The 10,662-nt window shown below is 43.0% G+C and overlaps 1 long non-coding RNA gene and 2 other non-coding genes across 3 annotated transcripts; all 3 read right to left on the reverse strand.

Annotated features, from left to right (window-relative positions):
* Positions 1–3,683: 3,683 nt before the first annotated feature.
* LOC112926350 (uncharacterized) lies at positions 3,684–5,621 on the reverse strand. The gene is made up of 6 exons (XR_003236321.2): positions 5,533–5,621; positions 4,930–4,979; positions 4,752–4,834; positions 4,607–4,667; positions 4,220–4,289; positions 3,684–4,006 (listed from the first exon to the last, which is right to left on the reverse strand). It is a non-coding gene; the product is annotated as an uncharacterized lncRNA (long non-coding RNA).
* On the reverse strand, positions 4,099–4,168 carry LOC112926446 (small nucleolar RNA SNORD50). Its single transcript, XR_003236337.1, has one exon. It is a non-coding gene; the product is annotated as a small nucleolar RNA SNORD50 (small nucleolar RNA).
* On the reverse strand, positions 4,425–4,494 carry LOC112926447 (small nucleolar RNA SNORD50). The gene has a single exon (XR_003236338.1). It is a non-coding gene; the product is annotated as a small nucleolar RNA SNORD50 (small nucleolar RNA).
* Positions 5,622–10,662: the final 5,041 nt, after the last annotated feature.

The raw sequence follows: 10,662 nt of genomic DNA on the forward strand, positions 1-10,662 counted from the left end.
CTCAACTCTTGGACCACTTCTTTTCTCTATTTATAGTCACTCCTCGGTGATCTCATCTAATCTTATAGCTTTAAATACACCACCACATGCTGATGACTCCCAAATTTATTTCTCCAGCTCAGATCTCTTCCCTGAACTTCATACTTCTCTACCTAACTCAAAATTTCACTTGGATATTAGATGCCATCTCAAATGTAAGGTGTTCAAAATTAAGCCTCTATAGGAGCACTTTTGGGAGAAATGGATAGTCATTATTGATTGTGGTAATGATCTCATGGATGTGTATCAATGGAAAAACTCACCAAACTGTACATTTAAAACTGTACAATTTGTTGTACACCAATTATATAGTTAGGACACAAGGGTATGTCAAAAGTTTAGTGACCTCAGTAAAGCAATGCACTGTATTTGCAAATGTTATTTTCTTCAAATGATAAATTTTGAGTATTCTGAAATGCTTTTTCTATTATTAATACTCTTTTGAAGAGAACTGGAATCAACTGAGTAAGCATAACTAAGACAGAGTTCCCAAATAGGTTGGTTTATACTGTATTCAAATTGGGATTCTGTAAGATTAAATTCTTATTTCCTGTTATAACTCAGCCACATGGCATGCCAGGACTTCAGTACCGTGCTAGTGGTAAAGGGAAGAAGCCAAGACTTGTGAGAATGAGACTGAGGATTCTGGTTCTCATTTTGGAAAGACACCCTCTCCTTCCACCCCAAGATAGTCTATAAAGCTTCCAAAACTTAATCTGGTGCTTTGATCTGATCTCTGTACATACCCAAATATGCAGTATCAGTGAGGTGGAGCAAGGCCAGAGGCAGTGGCAATATTCTGTCAGGCAATTATGAATACTATACTATGCTATGAGTACTACTTGGATCTAGAACTGAGCTTTTGTGAAGAAATGGGAGAGTGTCACCTCCAGGGAGGAAGGACTAGCAAAAGGCAGGCAGACTATCTTAGCAGGCTGGAATTCAAATAAAGATTCTAACTGGGAAAGCGGTGTTAAAAACCTGAGCACAAGCAAAAGATTTCACACGGTTTGGGCAAACAATAAGGATTTATGAGGGCATAACCGATTCAGAGGGCACTTCGTTGGGAAGCCAAGTGCAGTGGATATTAGATTTCTGGCAACAGAACTAATTTTAGAAAGCACCAAATGGTAGGTTTGAGCCTACTATATTTGAAGATAACCTGGAAGCATGATGGAAGGCGGAGAAAAGAATTCCTTTTGGCTAAAGCCAGACATGTAGATTTTGCTTTCAACTTCTGAAATCAGTCCTAACCATGCAGATCCATCTATTACAGCCATATTCCTTTATTCCTTAGGTCTTTAAGGCTTGGAGTCTCCAGTAAGTTCTCTATTAAGTCGCACATATGCTCAGAAGGGTTAAGTCCCTTATCCAGGTAACTTAAGGTCCCTGGTCATAACTAGTAGTTACCTACTTTGGTAATAGAAGGTATTACATGGTATAGTAGCATTCATAAAGCTGAAGGCTAATAGAATCTAACAGCCAAGACCTTTGTTGTATGAATGAAAAATGTCATCCAATCTACTAGAAGTTTTAATCAATTAGTAATTTTAAAATGGAAGCTGATGATTAATTGTAACATCTTAAGCTTTCAAGCTTAATTTCACTAAATGGTACCTTTGTGGTCCTGACTCATTTGTTCAAGTGTGGACTCTGCAGAATCAAATGGACTAAATATGTAGTTCTCTGCTATATGCCTTCCCACTGAAGAAAGTCACTTTAGGTAATTCAAATGACCCTAGCTTTTTACAGTTGTTGCCTCCATACACTTCAGCCTTATCCTCCATCTAATTTGTCCCGTATCTAACCACCCAATTGGTACCCAAATTCCCAATTCATCATTCTCAGGTTCTGGAGCATACCATCTTTGCTTCAAATGTTTATGCCTAAAAATTCAGTCCTCACATTTGAGTTCGTTTTGACTCCAATTCACTTGCTCAATCTCCTGATATTAAGTATTTCTCTCTCACAGTACTTTTTAATGTTTTTAATGTCAAAAGCTTGCCTTTGATTTTCATGGCCATTTTGGACCACTATTAAGGTATAGAGGGCATAGGAAGGGTTTCACTTCTGGCCTCCTTAGCAGAGCCCTGAACAGTGTAATACACAAATTAATTTAATTTGGATTATATCAACTGAAGAAATGTGACATATTACCAGACTGATTGCAAAGGAAAGGAACAAAAACAGAAGGAACTGCAGGAAAAGAGGTCAGAGTGCTCCAAAGCAGATTGTCTATTTCATAACTTGTTTTGAAGTGATGTTTGCCAGCTTTGACCAAAGGGTAGACACTTTTCCCTGAAAATTTCCCGCAGACCCCCAATCTTTTTTATCATTCGTTGTCCACCTAAAATTTACTATGCAAACAAGTCCAAGTAGATAACTATGGTATCTAGGTACTTAAGATACTTTGATGACTGAAACTGATCTTAACACACTGGTCTACATATACAGATGCAGGCATTTTTTTGAATGACAAATGCAACTAACAACGTCACTAACCCAGAACTTTGATCTAGAAAACATTTTATAGCACTGAGGAATTTTAATTTCAGCACCTAATATTTTGCCCAACTACTCCATTTTCTATACATTGTACCATTGATCCGGTCTTTCTAAATGATTGGTGGTGGTAAGGCAACACAGCTTTCCACATTTCTTTTCGTAACATCAAGATATTACTTATGCCAAGTAGCTTTTCCAATTGCTGGATTTCATCAAGCCTTAACACCTCATTAAAGGTACCACACCCTGGGGTCTCAATTAGGTTTCTCAAACTTATCAAGTCTGGTCTGTATTTCCTGCAGACAACTTGCAAAAAGCAGATGTTTCAATTTTAAAGTGACCACATTGGTCACTCCAATTCCTCACCACCTCTAATAGTGTGCAGGGACCCAGAATACTTGGTGGTGGAATTAATAACTTTAGTAAAATTTTACTGTAGCTCCAATGAGTATTTATTTTGTGCACCATTTTAATACTTGAGCGAATTCACTATGTACCTGCCCACTAAACCAGCATGCTTGCCAGGCTCAGGAGCCTCTTCTGTCTAAACTGCACTGGGGCCAAAATTTAATTTTTACTAAGGTAGGCAATTTTAGGAAAAAGGCACAGTCCATCATAAGCTGAGAAGAAAAAAAACCTATTATTTTGACTGACACATATGGGTTTGGGAACAACTTATTCATGCAGCTATTTAGGGAAAATGATCCTGCATGGCCTGACCATCTTGGTTAGATCAGATGCTATTATGATCTACACTAAATCCATTCTGTGCAACGTTTGACTAGCTTAAACTCAGATTTTATCAGCAATCTTCCCCCATGACCCATAATTGTTAGGCTGTGCTCATTTTTAGTATTCCACATTTTCCATTTTGTGGATCCTTTCAAATTACAGCTGCATCAAGACCTAATATTTCAGGATTCAGTAATCAGACGGATCATTTTGATAACTGGCATGTTTCTCTCCAATAGGCAGTCTCTCCATTTTGTTCACCATTAACCCAGTAATATTTAGTACCCCACATAAAGTTAACATTTCTATTTATTCTGTGATACTGTCAAACCACATCTCTCCATAAAAACCTATGGATTTTCCCACAATATTCAGCATAAATTTTGACTCCGCTTCAATTACAATCATTTACTTTGAAAAGATTTTATTTGACAAAGAACAAGCAGGGGGAGGAGAGAGTGGGAGCAGACTCCCCTTGGAGCATGGAGCCTGATGGGACTTGATCCCAGGGTCTTGGGATCATGACCTGAGCTGAAGACAGACAATTAACCGACTGAGCCACCCAGGAATTGCTTCTTATGGATACATTAGATTAGATGCTGCTTTATAATCTGTTTACAAAAATTAAAAAAAAAAAATACTGTCTTGATTTGTAGGTTTTCTTTCAGTATCAGTAAAAGGAGCTGTTCTTCATCAGTTTTTCATACAAGTAAATCTTGTGGCATTAGCCCTAGAAAAAGAAAAACATTGGAGATTTACAAGACAATCCACATCAGAAGAGCGAAAGAATTAAAAAAAATATCTTTGTCCTTATAATGGTCTATCTCAGAAGCCAGATCCGTATTGGTTTTCTCAACATGTATTCAGGTTCGGGATAAGATCATCATAGATTAAGACCAAGGACAAAACAATGACCAAATGTCAAAAAAAAAACTCCACTCACGGGAATGAGTTACACCTTCGGAAGGTTCCAGCAAACTGGCCTCTTTCCATGGGCAGACAGCGACCCCACACTGTTGGCAAAAAAAAAAAAAAAAACAAAAACCCACCAACATCACTGGGAGGTAGCAGTTTTCCCCCTACAAGATTTGTAACTTAACAGAACTGTTATAAAATCCGGACAACAGAACAGATTTTATTCTGGTCTTATCTCAGAAGCCGAATCCGTATATGCTTTTCTTCAGGTGGTCAGCTTCGGGATAGGTTTCATCACTGATTAGACCAGAATTCATTATAGAACAGTGAAATTAACCATCAGCCAAAGGCATGTTAAAAGGTAAATACGGTGCTGGAAACACTATAGTGTTATCTTGTACACCACACAACTTACTTTAAAATGAGGTTGCTAGTCAGTGACATCTATAGGTCCATTATTATCAATCCCCAGGAAGCTGTTCAAGAACAAGAAAAAAATTTTCATTTAATCTACATTACGGAGTAAACCTACTGAATTCAAATATTAGCCCAACACATACCTGTGTTAAGACTGTCAGGTTTCGACCAAGTTATTTCCCAGCAAATACTCTCTCACGTGTTTTGTTGGAGTTTTCCTTTGCATCTATTAAGAAGCAAAATTCCAGATGATGCATCATCTTTTCCTGCATATCAACAGGTTTACTCCAATTCAAAGGCGGAGCTCTCCACCGTACTTACCTCAACATCTTCAGAGGGGAGCTTCATTACACCACCGAGAGCCATTGTTCCTGCAGAGGACCGATATTTTGAAAACTAAGCATTCTCACAGACTCGGAGGTTTTCAGCACTAGAACCCTGCCTCTTTGACTAAGCTGCCTTGCACACAGCGCCACCTGGGCACAGGACAACTCCATCTCAGACAAGGTCGGGGACCGCCCATTTCTTCAAGTAACCTTTGGATTAGCGACGATAAAGGGACACTCGTCTTAGCAGTAAAGGTCTCTTATTTTCAACGTAGACCTAACTCCCTGGCCCAAATCATGGGGAATACGGTCGTCATCCCTTCGCTGCCCAGGTTCGGCCAGTCGCGTGTCGGCGCGCATCAACAGGGCCGCGCGCAGAGCTCGTGGCCCTCAGCACCAGCCTCCGCACGCCTAAGCTCGAAGCCTGGCGCCGCCGCCACCACGCGCACCACGTGGCGGCCCGGCTGCGTGCTTCCCACGTGCGGCTTCCCAAACCACAGCACTCTCAGCACAGCGGCCCAAAACCTCACAGCGCCGCAGCGAACCGCAGCCCGCCCCGAGCCCACCCGCCAAAGGCCTCGCCCACCGGCCCACTCACCTTCCACCGAAGCTGCGCCTCCCAAGTCCAGACGCAAAAGACCGAGCTGCGCCTCCAGCAGTTCCTTTTATAGCCTCTCCAGAGCCAGACCGAGGCCGCCCCGCCCTCTCGCGTCTATTGGACGACGGAGAGGGCGGGGCGTGGCCGCTTCCTGAGAGGAGAGCGCGGGAGCGCGCGCGGCGGCTTTTTTCTCTCGGGGGCGGGGGGAGGCTGGTTCCGGGGCGTGGTGCGCGCGTCGTCCGCCCGCCCACCGCACGCTCGCCCGGGCCCCGAGCGCGCCCGCTGCGCGCGGCGATCTGTCGCTTCCGAGTCCGGCTCTACGTGGCGCGGGAGTGGCGCCAGAATTCAAACCGGCTGCTGCAGTTGGGAGGCGAAACCGCCGCCTGCTCCGGCCCGGGTTTGCCCAGAACAGATTGGCCGGCTCGGGCCCGGGAGTGGACTTGGGTCTTGCCGCGCAGGGCGGCCTCAGCACTCGGCCCTCCGGAGAGGTCGGCTGGTGTGTTGGCCGGCCCCGGGCGGGAGTTGATGCCCAGCCGGCCCCGCACGCCCGGAGAGAGAAATTGGGGCGCAGAAGCGCTCGCGTGAAAAAATTGGTGGAAGCGCCGCATTTCTCCTGCGGTCCCCGGCGGGAGTACCGCGCGCCCCGGGAGAGCGGGCGGGTCGCGGTGCGCGGGCCCAGGTGCGCCCCGGCGCGGGCGTCCCCGGCCGCCCCCGGCCGCCCCGCCCCGCCCCGCGCGTGCTTGCGCCAGGCCCTGCGGTGGGTTACCCGGGCAGCACCTAGAATTGGCCCCGAGAAAGCCAGCCTGAGAGGCCCTGAAGCACCTCATTTGCCTAAATTCGGACAACACAAAGTCTTTACTGCTTTTAATTTCTTTGTGCTAAGTTCGTTATAATGAATGCAAGAGAAAGTTAAATATCCCCGAATACCATATACAAACGACTCTTAATCCAGTAGCAATGATTGTATTGATTGGTACGTGTGAGCGAGTACGTGTATAGGCACACACAAGCACACATGGCATCTGAACATTCTAGCATTTGAAAATTCAGATCTTCGTGGCACTCAATTCTAATTACCATTTATGTGTGGGTGTATCGTCCTACCCATGTGTAAGGAGCACACGATTTTGTGTCTGCTCTTCCTTGTTCTGCCTTAGAACAGTGTTCTGTCTGGTATGAAGTAGGTTGTCGGTAACAACTGGTTGAAGGAACAAAAGAATATATGTGGAGGCCTTTTAGAAAATTAAAGACCAAACTGCAGATTAAGAGACAATAGTGAAGAGCAAATTTCTGTACCAGGAACCTAAATGATGAGGTACTTAGTTGGCTAGGTCTTATGCAGATTTTTAAACAGTATTTTGTAATGTAAATGTAAATTTTGCATGTTGCTCATAGTGAAAAATCCAAAATGGTACAGAAGGATATAAAAAGCAAAAAGTCCCTTTCCATATCAGTGAGAATCTCCCCACTGTTAACAGTAACCACTATAAATAGATTTTTACTCTCTATGCATACACAAATATATGTGTGTATTTTTTCATATTTCATATGTACAGATAAGATCTGTATACTTTTCTGCAACTTGCCTTGCCCCCTCATAAATTAGATATCTTTCTGTATCAGTATATATAGACGAACTTACTCTTGTCTATAGTCTGCATAGTATTCAGTTGATGTATCATAATTTATTTCCTCAGTTTTCAATTTTTCACTTTCAGATTCTGCTGAAGTGAATTTCAGGTGTAATGAGCTTGTGAGATCTGCAAGATCAATTTCTAGAAGTGAGTCACTTAAGTTTGTGATAGATACTACTTAATTGTCCCCTCTATCCTTCCATTCCCCCCAATGGTCCTGTTGTGTTTATATTTTGAAGAGTGTTTTGCTAATTGAAAACCATACATACAACTTTATGGGATGGCAGTTATTACACATCGAAATTGAAAACTATTATTCTTTTATCTTTGAATCACTGCTGTGTTGAAGACTATCAAAATCACCTCGGCAAAAGCCGTATAAAACGATTTTCTCAGTGTCTGCCTTCAGCTAGGGTCATGATCCCCCCAGTGTCCTGGGATTAAGCCCTGCGTTGGGGCTCCTGCTCCCTCTGCGGCTCCCTGTGCTTGTGCTCTTTCACTCTCTCTCTGTCAAATAAATAAATACAACCTTTAAAAAAAATTCTTAAAACAAATAAACAAACAACAATGATTCCCTACCTTGCCTTATCAATTGAATTACTTGGAGAGGGCAGCCCTGGTGGCGCAGCGGTTTAGCGCCGCCTGCAGCCCAGGGCCTGATCCTGGAGACCCAGGATAGAGTCCCGCGTTGGGCTCCCTGCATGGAGCCTGCTTTTCCCTCTGCCTCTCTCTCTCTCTCTCTCTCTGTATCTCTCATGTGTAAATAAAATAAAATCTTTAAAAAAAAATGAATTACTTGGAGAGCTAAAAAATATCTAATATTCTTTTTTTAAAGATTTTTATTTATTTATTCATGAAGACAGAGAGGCAGAGATGTAGGCAGAGGGAAAAGCAGGCTCCATGCAGGGAGCCTGACATGGGACTCAATCCTAGAACTTCAGATCATGCCCTGGGCGGAAGGCAAGCGCTCAACTGCTGAGCTACCCAGGCTTCCCTAGTCATGTAATCTTCAGAATAATCCTGATATATATTTTTAATCTTGCATTAGAGATGAACAAAGTGAGGCATAGAGATCTCAGTTAACTAACATTCCCAAGTCTGTCTTTCCTCAAATTCATAATGTCACAAAGGGATGATATTACTGTATTGAAGGAAGAAATAATAGGATATGATGATGAGATGTGGGAGTGGAGTGGAGCCTGGGCAGCCAAGAGAACTGCGACTCCATTGAGAGGAAGAGGGAAGTCAGAAGTTATTGATTATGGAGAATACAAAAGAAGATGCATTTTGCATTGAGTTACATATCCAATGGATCATCAGAACTGTAGAGATGAAGCCCAAGAGAAAAGTCAGGGCTAGAGAAGGACCATTGGGCAAATAAATGTAGAGAGGATGATTAAAGTTTTGTGCAAGAACAAGTGTGGGAAGAGAAAGGCCAACTGCAATAGCCTAGAACCAGTACCATAGTGTGTGCAGATATCCTACAGTAGACCACTTTTGAAAACATTTCAATATACACAAAGCTCTGGGTAGATAATGTATGAGAATAAAGTTTGGTATAACAACTTTTGCTTAAATCATGGTAGATGTATGTATGCCATGTTAAGTAGTATAAGCATGATTATTCTATTTTTTTTTTAAGATTTTATTTATTTATTCATGAGAGACACACAGAGAGAGAGGCAGAGACATAGGCAGGGGGAGAAGCAGGCTCCATGCAGGGAGCCTGACGTGGGACTCGATCCCAGGACTCCAAGATCACGCCCCAGGCCAAAGGCAGGCACTAAACCACTGAGCCACCCAGGGATCCCAGCATGATTATTCTAGAGCAGAAAAAAAAATTGGGCTTCAAAAATTAGAATTAAAGAATCTTAGTATAATGTTCTTTTTTCCAATTTCTAGACTGAACTAGCCAGTAAACTCTGGGTTTGATTGCAGAACAGACAATTGTGAATTGAAAATCTTGTCAGTACTCTGTGAAATAATAAAGTGTTAAGTTCATGAAATAAAGTTAAAGAGCTTAAATTAGGGGAAAATCTTGTATATGTGGAAATGTCAAGGATAGTTTAATACATGAGTCTAAAGTTCAGAGGAGAGGTCAGGGCTTGAGTGTCATTGGCATGAGTAAGATATTTAAAGCATGACACTGAGATCATCAGGGAAAGAGTATAAATAGGAGATAGCCTAGGACAGAGCAGAGCCTTGGTGCACTGCTTAGTTTAGAGTTATAGTAGAAAAGGACGTGCCAGCAAAGGAGAACCCATTCGGGATAAAACTAGAGAGCGTGATATCTCAGAAATGAAGTGAAGAGAGAGAGAGAGAGATAAAACATTTGGAATGCTCCTGAAAGGTCAGGTACGATAACAGAAATGACCATTGGATTTGGCAACATGAAGATCACTGGTGATCTTGTGAACAGTCTCAGCGAAATAGTGATGATGGAAACCGGATTGAAGAGGATTGAAGAGAAAATGAGATGAGAAGGCAGAAATGGGTCAGTAGCTGGAGAGTGTCATAAGGTCAAGGGACTGGTTTTGTTTGTTTAGATTTTATTTATTTAAGAGAGAGTGAGAGTGAGAGAGAGAGCATGGGGGTGGTGGTGAGGGGAAAGGCAGGGGGAGATGGAGAAGCAAGCCCTCCCCTGAGCAGGAAGCCAGCTGTAGTGCTCAATCCCAGGAGTCTGGGATCATGACCTGAGCTGAAGGCAGTTGCTTAACCTACTGAGCCACTCTGCTGTCCCAAGGGACTGCTTTTTAAGGCAAAAGTTGTAGGAGCAAAATCTTTGAGAAGACAAGGGGAGATCCTTTCCAGACTACAGATGGAGGCCTTTGATTGGAAGAGGAACACTTCATCTGTGAAAAGAAAAAGCAGTTGTTGGGGAAGGCAGTTACTTATAGCCCATTGACCCTTGCATAATTGTATAGGAGTGTGCCTTGGGCCTGGAACATTTTCTTTCATGGAGATAAGAAGTCCTAACAGCCTGCGCTGGGCATATGGACTTGTCTGGGACTATCTTTCCTTATTCAGGATTTGATATGTACCTCTTTGTTTTACTTAAAGCATGTGCATCATATGGCACCTGGCTAACCCCATTGTTATATCTATTCCTTGGTGGGAAGGGGAAAACATTCTTCACCTGCCGCATCAAAGGATTGAGGACAGACCACTTCCCTGTGTCATCTTCAGGGCAATATACACTAGCCATGAAGGACTGGCAGTCACTATTGAAGCTCATCTTGCTTGATCTCTTCTCTGTGAATAAAGTCTTATTCCATCCAGTGTCTGTGTGAGTCATGTCTTTGTTGGCAACGCCAACACCTGCAAACTCTGCAGTAGGCTGACATCTTGCTATTGCTTTTCCTAGTGGTTGGCAACAGGTGTTAGTTACTCAATAGTTTAGTGCAGTGAGCAAGGTCAACAACAGTGTTAGTGCATGGTGCAGATGCATGGTGTTCATCAGTCCAGCCATTCCAGGGTAGTGTCAGCCCCCTGGGGG

This window comes from Vulpes vulpes, chromosome 1, assembly GCF_048418805.1.
Source record: "Vulpes vulpes isolate BD-2025 chromosome 1, VulVul3, whole genome shotgun sequence".
Taxonomy (NCBI): domain Eukaryota; kingdom Metazoa; phylum Chordata; class Mammalia; order Carnivora; family Canidae; genus Vulpes; species Vulpes vulpes.